Source organism: Cherax quadricarinatus, chromosome 82 (genome assembly GCF_038502225.1).
Source record: "Cherax quadricarinatus isolate ZL_2023a chromosome 82, ASM3850222v1, whole genome shotgun sequence".
NCBI lineage: Eukaryota > Metazoa > Arthropoda > Malacostraca > Decapoda > Parastacidae > Cherax > Cherax quadricarinatus.
Window position 1 is genome coordinate 17,795,743 of NC_091373.1, and position 12,529 is coordinate 17,808,271.

The 12,529-nt window shown below is 40.0% G+C and overlaps 1 long non-coding RNA gene across 1 annotated transcript; it reads left to right on the forward strand.

Moving 5' to 3' along the window:
* Positions 1 to 5,890: 5,890 nt before the first annotated feature.
* Positions 5,891 to 10,538, forward strand: LOC138855141 (uncharacterized). The gene is made up of 2 exons (XR_011394300.1): positions 5,891 to 6,607; positions 9,769 to 10,538. It is a non-coding gene; the product is annotated as an uncharacterized lncRNA (long non-coding RNA).
* The last annotated feature ends 1,991 nt before the right edge of the window (positions 10,539 to 12,529 follow it).

Below are 12,529 nucleotides of genomic sequence, written 5' to 3' on the forward strand. Positions count from 1 at the left end.
CTGAAGGAGGGGTGTTAATGTTGCAGTTTAAAAACTGTAGTGTAAAGCACCCTTCTGGCAAGACAGTGATGGAGTGAATGATGGTGAAAGTTTTTCTTTTTCGGGCCACCCTGCCTTGGTGGGAATCGGCCAGTGTGATAATAAAAAAAAATTCTGTAATAAATCTTCCATTCTATCAAAAGAGACCAAGAAATCGTGAATAAAACTGTATTTAACATACGAAGAACACTGCAATATCATTGTTTTGATCCAAAATTATGGTCGCGTTTTTTTTCTCATTATGCACTGCATGCTGCAGTATTTGTTTTATGTGGTGCACACTTACCACACAGATGTATTCTCTCATATCTAGGCCCAAATTTACCACTCACAGTTATCTGAGTGAGATGAGCTCAAGCCATAGTTCTACAGCTTGGACCCAGTCTTCAAAGCCTTAGAACTACGGGATGTACCCTCAAAGGGTTAAGAGATCTTCATATGACAACAATTATACATATTTTTTCCTAGTACAGTGGGCCCCCGCATACCGTTGGCATCACATAACGTTAAATCCGCATACCGATACATTTTATCGCTAAGATTTTGCCTCGCATACCGCTAAAAAATCCGCTCAACGCTATTCGTCCGAGACGCGTCTAATGTGCGGCCTGAGCCAGCCTCACATGTTCCGCTGGTGGCATTGTTTACAAGCCAGCCTCCGCGGTAACATCCAAGCATACAATCAGAACATTTCATATTATTACAGCGTTTTTGGTGATTTTATCTGCAAAATAAGTGACCATGGGCCCCAAGAAAGCTTCTAGTGCCAACCCAGTGGTAAAAAGGGTGAGAAATATTATCGAAATACTGTGGTACCATGGTCAACTGCTGATGCTGCTGCTGCTGTAGCACTGTCAGCTGCTGCTGCTGTAGCACCGTCAGCTGCTGCTGCTGTACCACCGTCAGCTGCTGCTGCTGCTGTAGTACCGTCTGCTGCTGCTGTAGCACCGTCTGCTGCTGCTGCTGCTGTACCACCGTCAGCTGCTACTGCTGCTGCAGTACTGTCTGCTGCTGCTGTAGCACCATCTGCTGCTGCTGTAGCACTGTCAGCTGCTGCTGTAGCACTGTTAGCTGCTGCTGCTGTAGCACTGTCAGCTGCTGCTGCTGCTGCTGCTGCTGTAGCACTGTCAGCTGCTGCTGCTGCTGTACCACCGTCAGCTGCTGCTGCTGCTGTAGTACCATCTGCTGCTGCTGTAGCACCATCTGCTGCTGTGGTAGCACTGTCAGCTGCTGCTGCTGTAGCACTGTTGTTGGTGTGGCTTATTGAGAATACCAAGAAACAATTAACCCCAGAGGGTTAGCCACCCAGGATAACCCAAAAAAGTCAGTGTCATCAAAGACTGTCTAACTTATTTCCATTGGGGTCCTTAATCTTGTCTCCCAGGATTCAACCCACACCAGTCGACTAACACCCAGGTGAACAGGGAAAAATGCCTGGAACTAGTGCTCATATTGGTGAATTTAAAGCCAGCAAAGGTTGGTTTGAGAGATTTAAGAATCGTAGTGGCATACACAGTGTGATAAGGCATGTTCTGGAAGAAAATGCCAAACAGGACCTACAGTACTCAGGAGGAAAAGGCACTCCCAGGACACAGTGTCTCATCAGTCATTGCTGCATCTTCAATAAGGTAAGTGTCATTTATTCTTCATTTAGTAGAGTAGTACATGCACAATATATATTGTGCATGTACTACTCTACTATTGTGCATGTATCCTTCTCTTTGTGTATAGGAAAATGTATATTTCATGTGGTAAAATTTTTTTTTTCATACATTTGGGTGTCTTGCATGGATTAATTTGATTTCTATTATTTCTAATGGGGAAAATTCATTTGCATAACGATAATTTCGCACAACAATGGGCCCTCAGGAACGGATTAATATCGTTATGCGGGGGTCCACTGTATAGAGTATCTGTATAATGAATTTAATATGCATAAATAGCAGATTATTTATTAATTAGCTTTGAAACCCATTGTAGCAAATACAGTGGACCCTTGGTTTTCGTGTTTAACCCTTTTGAGGTTTCGGCCGTACTAGTACGGCTTACGCACCAATGCTTTTGATGTATTAGTACGCATAAATTCTAGCACCTTCAAATCTCGCGGGAAAAGGCTGGTAGGCCTAGATGTCAGAGAATGGGTGTATGGTCAGTGTGCGCGGTAGAAAAAAAAAACTGGGACCTAGTGGCGAATTGTGGGAACGCCATTTTAGTAGACCTTGTTCACCATGCCTTGCCGTAAGAAGCTCCTCACTCCTCGGCGAATTGGGACAGTTTTGTCTCCCAGTGACAGTTCTAATACAGATGGAAGTGCCAGTGAAGATGAGTTTCAAGGTTTTGGTGAGGTTGTGACCGAAACTAATGACCATAATATCAGTAATAGTGAGGAAAACCCAGACGACCCTCAGCCTTCCACCTCTGCTGCTGGGCCGTCTTGTTCACGTTCAGTTGTACCAGAATCAAAGAGGAAACTCCTATTTTCCCAAATCCTGGACTCAGATGTGTGCATTGGTGATGATAGTGATAGTGAATATGAACTACAAGCTCTTGAAACCAGTTCCTGTAGTGATAGTGAAGTGGAATATTCTCCAGTGAAGCATCAGCATATACGACGATATATGCACTCTGGTAGTGTGCCATATGCTATTCCAAGGGGAAGGAGTACATCTCGGAGTACATCCTGTGGCTGTACAACAGGAAAAGACAGTGAAAATGACGATAATAGTGTTGCAATTGGGATGGAAAATGTGAAGGGTGGTGGTAGTGGTGGTGCCGGCTCTGAGGCACGAGCAGTCGGCCATGCTGCCACCCACACCGCTGCTTCAGCTGGTCTACAACAAAAGCCACCATCCCCCACCCACCCACCACACCAGCCTCCACAACCACAGCCACAACCACCTGTCAATGTCCAGTACCCACCAGCAGACCGCACCTGGGACTGGCAGGAAGCTGCCAATTTTGTTCCAAATCCCCACCAGTTTGATGAAAGCCAAAGTGGAATACAGCCATGTTGTACACTGGGGAACAATGCCACTGAACTGGAATGTTTCGAGTTATTCTTTGACGAACCCGATGGAAATTATTGTCAGGGAAAGCAACAGATACTACGAGTACACCATGGAAAACACATTACTTTCACCAAAATCACGTCTACACCAGTGGAAGGAGACAACTGTGGCTGAGATGTATCTTTTCTTTGCCACAATAATGCTTATGCCACACGTGTATAAGCACAGAGTGAAATCATACTGGTCAACAGACCGCCTGATTGCAACCCCAGGTTTCAGTGATATAATGGGAGTGAATCGATTTGTGTTACTGTTACGTATGCTTCACTTCTCAGACAAAACCAGGCCTGACAGAAACGGCAGGTTATATAAGATTAGGAATGTGTTTGTGTATCTGAAAGAGAAATTCAATATGTATTTTTATCCCTTTAGGAAGCTTGTAATTGACGAGTCTTTGATTCTGTTCAAAGGAAGATTCTCTTTCAAGCAGTACATACCAAGCAAGAAGAAATGCTTCGGTATGAAGTTGTTTGTGCTTGTTACAGTGGTCTGGTATTGGATATTACTGTGTACACTGGAAGTTATACATTGCAAAATACCAGGAAGTTATTGGGCATCTCTGGTGATGTGGTTAGAATAATGATGGAACCATACCTTGTTAAGCGGCATATATATATATACTGATAACTGGTACATAAATTCTTCCTCCGTAAGCCATGCGTGTTGTAAGAGGCGACTAAAATGCCAGGAGCAAGGGGCTAGTAACCTCTTCTCCTGTATACATTACTAAATGTAAAAGGAGAAACTTTTGTTTTTCCCTTTGGGCCACCTCGCCTCGGTGGGATACGGCTGGTGTGTTGAAAGAAAGAAGAACTCGTACACAAACCCCTCACTCAGTGATTTTTTGCGAGTGAACATTACAGATGTGTGTGGCACAGTGCATGCAAATTGTAAGCACATGCCCAGGTTTGACGCTGGCACTTGCAGAGGTGAGGTGCAGGCGTTTGCTGCCAATGACATCATGGCATTTCAGTGGCATGACAAACGAGATGTCACACTGTTGTCATAAGTTCACCCTAATGAAATGGCAGACACTGGCAGGCAGCATAGAGAAAGCAATAAACCCATTCTAAAACCTACAGCTGTGATTGATTACACCCTCAATATGCGCTCAGTGGACAAATGTGATATGCAGATTGGGTTTGCTGATTGTGTTCGCATGAGGTAAAAGTGGTACATAAAACTCTTTTTCCATCTTCTGGACATTTCCATGCTCAATGCTTATAATATGTACAAGATGAGGACCAGAAACAAACCATCATATGGCAAATTCTGTTTGTCTGTCATCAGACAAATAGTATTCAAGTACCAAGGAACAACACCTGCAATAGACCACCCACTAAATTATCAACAACTACCTTCTCGTCTGAAGCATGGTGATCACTTCCTAGTAAAACTGCCTGCTACTGCTTTCAAGAAAAAGGCTCAGAAGAGGTGTTACGTCTGTGCACATACAAAAAAAACGCCCACAACAACGCAGAGACACTCGTTTTATGTGTGAGGAATGTAAAACACCACTGTGCATGACACCATGTTTCAAAGACTTCCACAGGCTGCAGAACTTCTAGAAACATTCTCTGTAACTGTATATGTGTATATAAAATATAGAAAAATAGTAATAAACAACATTTTATATCGTTTGTGTGTGAAAACAACAATTATAAACAATATAAGGACAACAGTGTTTGTGCAGTTATTGTGTAGTAAATAAAGAGAAAAAAATTATAAAATAGTGCTAATATTGGTCTCAGGCCATAAAAGTAACTTGTAAAACAAAATTAAAATAGAAAATAGCACCTAAAAAACAAAAACACACAATTCCGGGTGACAGCAGTCGGCGATGATACCATACATGGGGCATTTTCTGTCAACTTCAAGCCTCCATATCTCGATAAGTATTGATGGTAAAATTTTTTTGTTTAGCCTATAATGTTTAGGAAAAAAAAAAAAACTATTTTTCATAAGAAAAAATCATTTTTTTTTTTTTTTAAATTTGGGCGACCCTGAGAACAAGTCTCTGAGAGGGCCTGCCGACCCTCAAAGCGTTAATCCGGTTCCAGAGCCATCGGCCAAAACTGATATTGGCCAAAACCGAAACCATTTTCCCCATAAGAAATAATGTGAATGGAATTAATCCATTCCAGACACCCAGAAGTATCAACAAAAAATTTTTTTTTAACTTAAAAGATAGATTTACATGCACAAAAGAATGAACATTACACATGACACTTACCTTCATTGAAGGCTGTTGTTGCTGGAAGGAAGAGAGGGAGGAGGGGAGAGGGAAGAGAAGTTATTCCTTGGAAGGGGAATCCCCCTCCATAAGGACTGTAGGTACCAAGTCCTTATCCGGGGTCACTTCCCTCCTTTGTTTTTTAATGCCACTAGGACCAGCTTGAGAGTCACTGGATCCCTGTCGCACAAAAAATCTGTCCAGATATGTCTGTTTCTGGTGTCTCTTTAAAATTTCCCTAAAATGGGACATGGTATTGTCATTGTAAAAGTCGCCAGCACGGATTGCAACGCTTTCTCAGGGTGATGTTGCTACACAAATGACTGCACCCTAGTCCACAATGCACAAATCTCCTGAATCTCTGAAGATGGCACCTGCTTCCATCTCTCTTCCTCCTCCTCTGCATCAATTTCCTGTGCTGTGGTCTGCTGTTGTTGCAGATGAAGCTCTTTCAGTTTATCAATGGTTAGCTCTTGATTGTGGTCATCCACCAACTCTTCCATATCCTGGCCATTCACATCCAACCCCATGGAACTTCCCAATTCCACAGTTGATTGCACAACAGGTGTAGGGTCAACAGGGTCAGCCTCAAACCCTTCAAAATCCTTCTTTCAGAAACAATCTGGCCACAATTTTCCCCAAGCAGAGTTCATCGTCTTGGAATTCACTCCCTGCCAAGCCTTATAGATAAGGCCTATGCACTGGATGTTATGTTTTTCACATTCTTTACCAAAGCAGTGGCACTAGGAGCTCTCTTTGGGGCCATGGTCACTTATTTAGCAGTCACACACAATAAACAAGTGGCAAAAACAATGGACTATTACGAAATGTTTCACATGACCTGGCAGGATATGTTCACACACTGGCTGAGAATGCGTGTGGGAGGCAGTTTTGTCTGCATGCTGGGCACTGGACAGGTTCCGTAAAATTGACGAAAACGGAAATAAAAAATTGATGAAAATTTTGGCCAAAACCGAAATTGGCGATAAAGGAGATAAACGAAAACGGAGGGTCCACTGTATTTCCTATGTAATTTTATTCTATTTAATCCTAAAATGTAATGAATATGGACTATATGGTATATTATTTCTTATAAGAGGAAGTCTGTGCCACTAATGTACACACAAAAATTATTTTTCAGGAAGAATGGCCAAGGAGCTGATCTTAAGCCACAATAACATTACAACCCTCAACCAAGAGACATTTGCGGCCATCCTTGATCAGATGTTTTTAGAGTATGGCTCAGATGCTTACATACTTTTAGATAGTGAGTATCAAGAGTTCAGGTAAGTACAGCCTCTCCTCACTTAACGACGGAGTTCCGTTCCTGAGACCACGTCGTTAAACAAATTCGTCGCTAGGTGAGGAGCATACTATAATGGCAGTGAGTTTGTGTCAACCATCTTAGATATTGTTTTAATGTCACCTTTGCACCATTTACAACATTTCTGGTATATTTTTAAATGTTTATACAGTAGTGTACTGTATATCAAAATAAAAAGAATAGAGGAAATCAGCTCTAATATATACATTATTTAGGTATGAATACTGGTCAGATAGCCCATCGTAAGTCTGAGGCATTGGTAAATGAGTATGTCACTAAGTGAGGAGAGGACGTATGCTATAAAAATTAAAAAAAAAAAAAAAAAAATTGGATAGTACTTTATACTAAACATTGAAACCATCAATAATACATTAGGCAAGTACCTCACCCTCTAAATACTCATCACCAAGATGTCCACAACACACACATCATGGGTTAAAGAAAGAAATGGCATAAGACACAATGGAAGAAATGGTGGAACGAAAGAATCTAATGAAATAATTCTCAATACAAGATGTATGCACATGCACACACAGTCTTATTTTTTCTTTTCTTTTTTACCTCAATGGCCATCTCCAGCCAAGGCAGGCTTACCCAAAAAAGTAACACAGTCACCATCATTCATTCAGTCACTGTCTTGTTAAAAGTGTGCTGACATCACAATTCAGATTACCTTTCGACTGCAACAACATCCTCACCCTACCCTCAGAGTGCAGACACTGCCCTACTTACGATCAGGCTCCATGTCTGGCTTACCAGTTTCTCTGAATTCCTTCATAAATGTTGCCTTGCTTACACTTCAGCATGCCCATTAAAAATCATTCTGGATGCTCAAGCCCCTAACACTCGAAACTACCTTAAAATTCCACTGAAGGTTTATACTTCTTGTTCATCATATTCTGCTCCATCCTCTCTAAATGCCCTATCCACCTCAATAGCTCCTTCTCAGCCTTCTGAATGATAATTTTGGAAGCCCCACTCAGTCTTTAATTTCTATGCTTTGTAATATTTTGCTGTGATTGAAACTGTTAAGGACAATTCTGTAACCAATTCCATTTGTGTGATGTCTGCATATTTCTCGCAAGACAATTATTGGCTGAATGATGGTGAAAGTGTTTTCTCTGTTTTTATGGGGAAAGGCTGCCCTATATAGCTGTTGTTTCCCATAATCCTTTGATAAATGTTACCTTACTCACAATCCAAAGCATATCAAATATCCACTCTGATCTAAAACACTCATATGAGCCCACTGAATGTTCAAAGCCCCTATCACTCAAAGCCTCCTTTACCACTTCTCACTAGCTTCCCTTGGAATAACCCCTACCCCCTCCTTCCTTGGTCATCCCACTCAGCCCTCTCCTTTCTAAAGAATATAATGAAAATGAGATGACTGTCTATTTTAAGTTAAAAGCAAATGGTATACTGCATAATTTTTTTTTTTTTTCAACAAGTCGGTCGTCTCCCACCAAGGCAGGGTGACCCAAAAAAGAAAGAAAATCCCCAAAAAGAAAATACTTTCATCATCATTCAACATTTTCACCACACTCACACATTATCACTGCTTTTGCAGAGGTGCTCAGAATACAACAGTTTAGAAGCATATACATATAAAGATACACAACATATCCCTCCAAACTGCCAATATCCCAAACCCCTCCTTTAAAGTGCAGGCATTGTACTTCCCATTTCCAGGACTCAAGTCCGACTATATGAAAATAACCGGTTTCCCTGAATCCCTTCACTAAATATTACCCTGCTCACACTCCAACAGATCGTCAGGTCCCAAGTATCATTCGTCTCCATTCACTCCTATCTAACACGCTCATGCACGCTTGCTGGAAGTCCAAGCCCCTCGCCCACAAAACCTCCTTTACCCCCTCTTTCCAACCCTTTCGAGGACGACCCCTACCCCTCTTTCCTTCCCCTATAGATTTATATGCTTTCCATGTCATTCTACTTTGATCCATTCTCTCTAAATGACCAAACCACCTCAACAACCCCTCTTCTGCCCTCTGACTAATGCTTTTATTAACTCCACACCTTCTCCTAATTTCCACACTCCGAATTTTCTGCATAATATTTACACCACACTTTCCCTTAGACAGGACATATCCACTGCCTCTAACCGTCTCCTCGCTGCTGCATTTACCACCCAAGCTTCACATCTATATAAGAGTGTTGGTACTACTATACTTTCATACATTCCCTTCTTTGCCTCCATAGATAACGTTTTTTGACTCCACATATACCTCAACGCACCACTCACCTTTTTTCCCTCAATTCTATGATTAACCTCATCCTTCATAAATCCATCCGCCGACACGTCAACTCCCAAGTATCTGAAAACATTCACTTCTTCCATACTCCTCCTCCCCAATTTGATATCCAATTTTTCTTTATCTAAATCATTTGATACCCTCATCACCTTACTCTTTTCTATGTTCACTTTCAACTTTCTACCTTTACACACATTCTCAAACTCATCCACTGACCTTTGCAATTTTTCTTTAGAATCTCCCATAAGCACAGTATCATCAGCAAAAAGTAACTGTGTCAATTCCCATTTTGAATTTGATTCCCCATAATTTAATCCCACCCCTCTCCCAAACACCCTAGCATTTACTTCTTTTACAACCCCATCTATAAATATATTAAACAACCATGGTGACATTACACATCCCTGTCTAAGACCTATCCTCATAAAAGCTCTTTACAGCATTTAGTAACTTACCACCTATTCCATAAACTTGCAACATCTGCCACATTGCTCCTCTAACCACTCTATCATATGCCTTTTCTAAATCCATAAATGCAATAAATGCATAAAATTATTAAGAGCAATTGTATGGTAAACTGTCTAAAAATGAAAGAATAATGTATAAAAATAAAGATGATAAATATAGGTTACATAACTTGATTTTTGTAGAGTGGCCGCAAAGGAGGATAAATTAAAAGGAAGAAGAGCGTACGTATGGAAAATAGTCTAGACATTACAATCACTTCAAAGTTTTGCAAAAGTTAGATACTGCAACTACACTGAAACAGTCTCAAAATCCAGATTCGGTCTGTGTATGAAATGTAACTGTAGTGTACCTTTCTTCTAGGTAATGAGTTGGGATGTGACTGTGACATGTCGTGGGTTGTGTCACACACAGCTCGTGGTTTACTTCAACAGGCAGAGTGTACTGATGGTCGCCTTGTGTCTGGCCTTACTGTGCAAGACTTTCAAAACTGTTAGTGAAAAAAAGTTTTTTTTTGCACTTCAGCCATTTCCAATTAAGGTAGAGTGACCCAAAGAAGGAAACTCTATTCACCAAAATTAATTTCCTGGATATTCTCAAAGTGCGTGGACATTATAACTTGAATCATAGTTTCATTAATTCATATACTGTACCACTTATACCATTTTTATAAATAGAAAAATAAACAGTAAACTGTTGGTAGAAGGCTCAAGTGAAGTATAAAGTGATCCTTTTCTTGATATTTTGGCTATGCAGTGGCTTTACTGTGTTAGAAACAGAGTCCGTAACTTGATAAAAGTTCAATGCATGGGCTTTATCAAGTTAATGAATATCATTAATTATGCTGCATTTTTCTTTAATCATCATGTTGGTATTTTATACCCTTTGCTCTCCACAATATGTTGTTATATGCACCAACTGTACTGCTACTGCTATAAAATCAAATAGGAAATGAACGAAGCTCAATTGAATTCATACAACAGTCAGCTACAAATCCGGCTTTACTTGCACCATAAGCTAGCATATGTTGAATTCATTTCGACTTTATAATTTAGATTACACTCACCGAATAAATTATAAGAAACATAGTGTCGCTGGCAAAGCATTAATTCATTAAACTATGTAATAAACAATGTAAAGTTGTTGTTTTTAACCTCAAGGCTTGTTAGAATTTTTTATGGCGCATGTTAAATCTTTTAATGTCAAAAACTGATTCTGATAAAGGAATAACCACTTATTTCACACTTACAAAAAAAAAAAAAAAAAAAAAAAAAAAATATATATATATATATATTCTCCTTAATAAGTACCAGCTTCTACACCAAGTTATTCCAAATTCTGCCATTTGCTACTTACACAGATTTCTATACATGTATGCTACATTCAGTCATTCTTCTATGTGATTATGGTGTTTATAAAGTATCATAAAATAATATCAATTTCATTCATATGGTAGTCTGCCTTCCATAATGTACTGTATAAGAATTATGATATTGTAATGCTACTGCAATTTATCTAGTAATGTATAAATTAGATCTAGGTAGTAGGTTGGTACACAGCAACCGCCCAGGGAGGTACTACCGTCCTGCCAAGTGAGTATAAAATGTAAGCCTGTAATTGTTTTACATGATGGTAGGATTGCTGGTGTCCATTTTTCTGTCTCATAAACATGCAAGGTTTCAGGTATGTCTTGCTACTTCTACTCACACTTAGGTCACACTACACATGCATGTACAAGCATATATATATACACCCCTCTGGGTTTCCTCCTATTTTCTTTCTAGTTCTTGTTCTTGTTTATTTCCTCTTATCTCCATGGGGAAGTGGAACAGAATTCTTCCTCCGTAAGCCATGCGTGTTGTAAGAGGCAACTAAAATGCCAGGAGCAAGGGGTTAGTAACCCCTTCTCCTGTATATATTACTAAATGTACAAGGAGAAACTTTTGTTTTTCCTTTTGGGCCACCCCGCCTCGGTGGGATACGGCCGGTGTGTTGAAAGAAAGTATAAATTAGACAAAAGCAAGGGTGCTACAAAGTTTGTAGAAAAGGCAAAATCAAAGACGAGAGTACAAATGGTATTCTTCTTGCCTGAAATATCTCTTGACTTTCATGAACATGAAGAGACAGACTTCTCCAAGTCTAATGGTGTGAACAATTCGGGATACTTAATATTATTAACACAATGACTAGCCATCACTGTTTACCATGACTTACATAACCACTTTAACCCTTTGAGGGTTTCGGACGTACTAGTACGGCTTACGACCCAGGGTTTTTGACGTACTAGTATGCCTAAATTCTAGCGCCCTCAAATCTAGTGGGAGAAAGCTGGTAGGCCTCCATATGAAAGAATGGGTCTATGTGGTCAGTGTGCATGGTATAAAAAAAAATCCTGCAGCACACAGTGCATAATGAGAAAAAAAAAAACTTTGACGTTTTTTTTGGAATAAAACAGCGACTTTGCACTGTATTTTCGTATGGTATTTATTGTTGTATTCTAGTTTTCTTGGTCTCATTTTATAGAATGGAAGGCATATCATAGAAATTGAGATGATTTTGACTGGTTTTACAATGAAAAGTACCTTGAAATTGAGCTCAAAGTAGCAGAAATGTTCAATTTTTACCAAAGTTCAAAAATAAACAAATCATGCCAAGCGTCCAATACACGTCAACTGGCGAGTCTAATATTCTTTTGCAAGTGCGCCAATATGATTCATACCATTTTTTACACTAATGCAGTAGTCTGCATAACAGTAAATCTTCTATTTTTTGCGAGAATAAAAATTCAAAGTGGAAAGCAAAAGAATGTAAGAGGGGCCTTGAGACGTGACTAATGAACAGAGGAAATGTCATTTTAGTGCCAGGAATGTATTTCTTGTTTGTTCTGGACCCTATTCGGAAATTGGCATCTTTTGAAATTTGTGTGAAATTGGCAAAATTGCTAAATTCTGACCACTGTACTGGATAGCTGAAATTGGTAAATGGGTGGTTTCTTGCACTCATTCAATAGAAAAATGGAGTTCTAGCGAAATATTCATGTTTTTTGTCGACTAGTACAGTGGAACTGGCCGAAAATGGGGCTCAAAGTGGGCAAAATCGCCGATCCGTAAACATCGCCGAGACC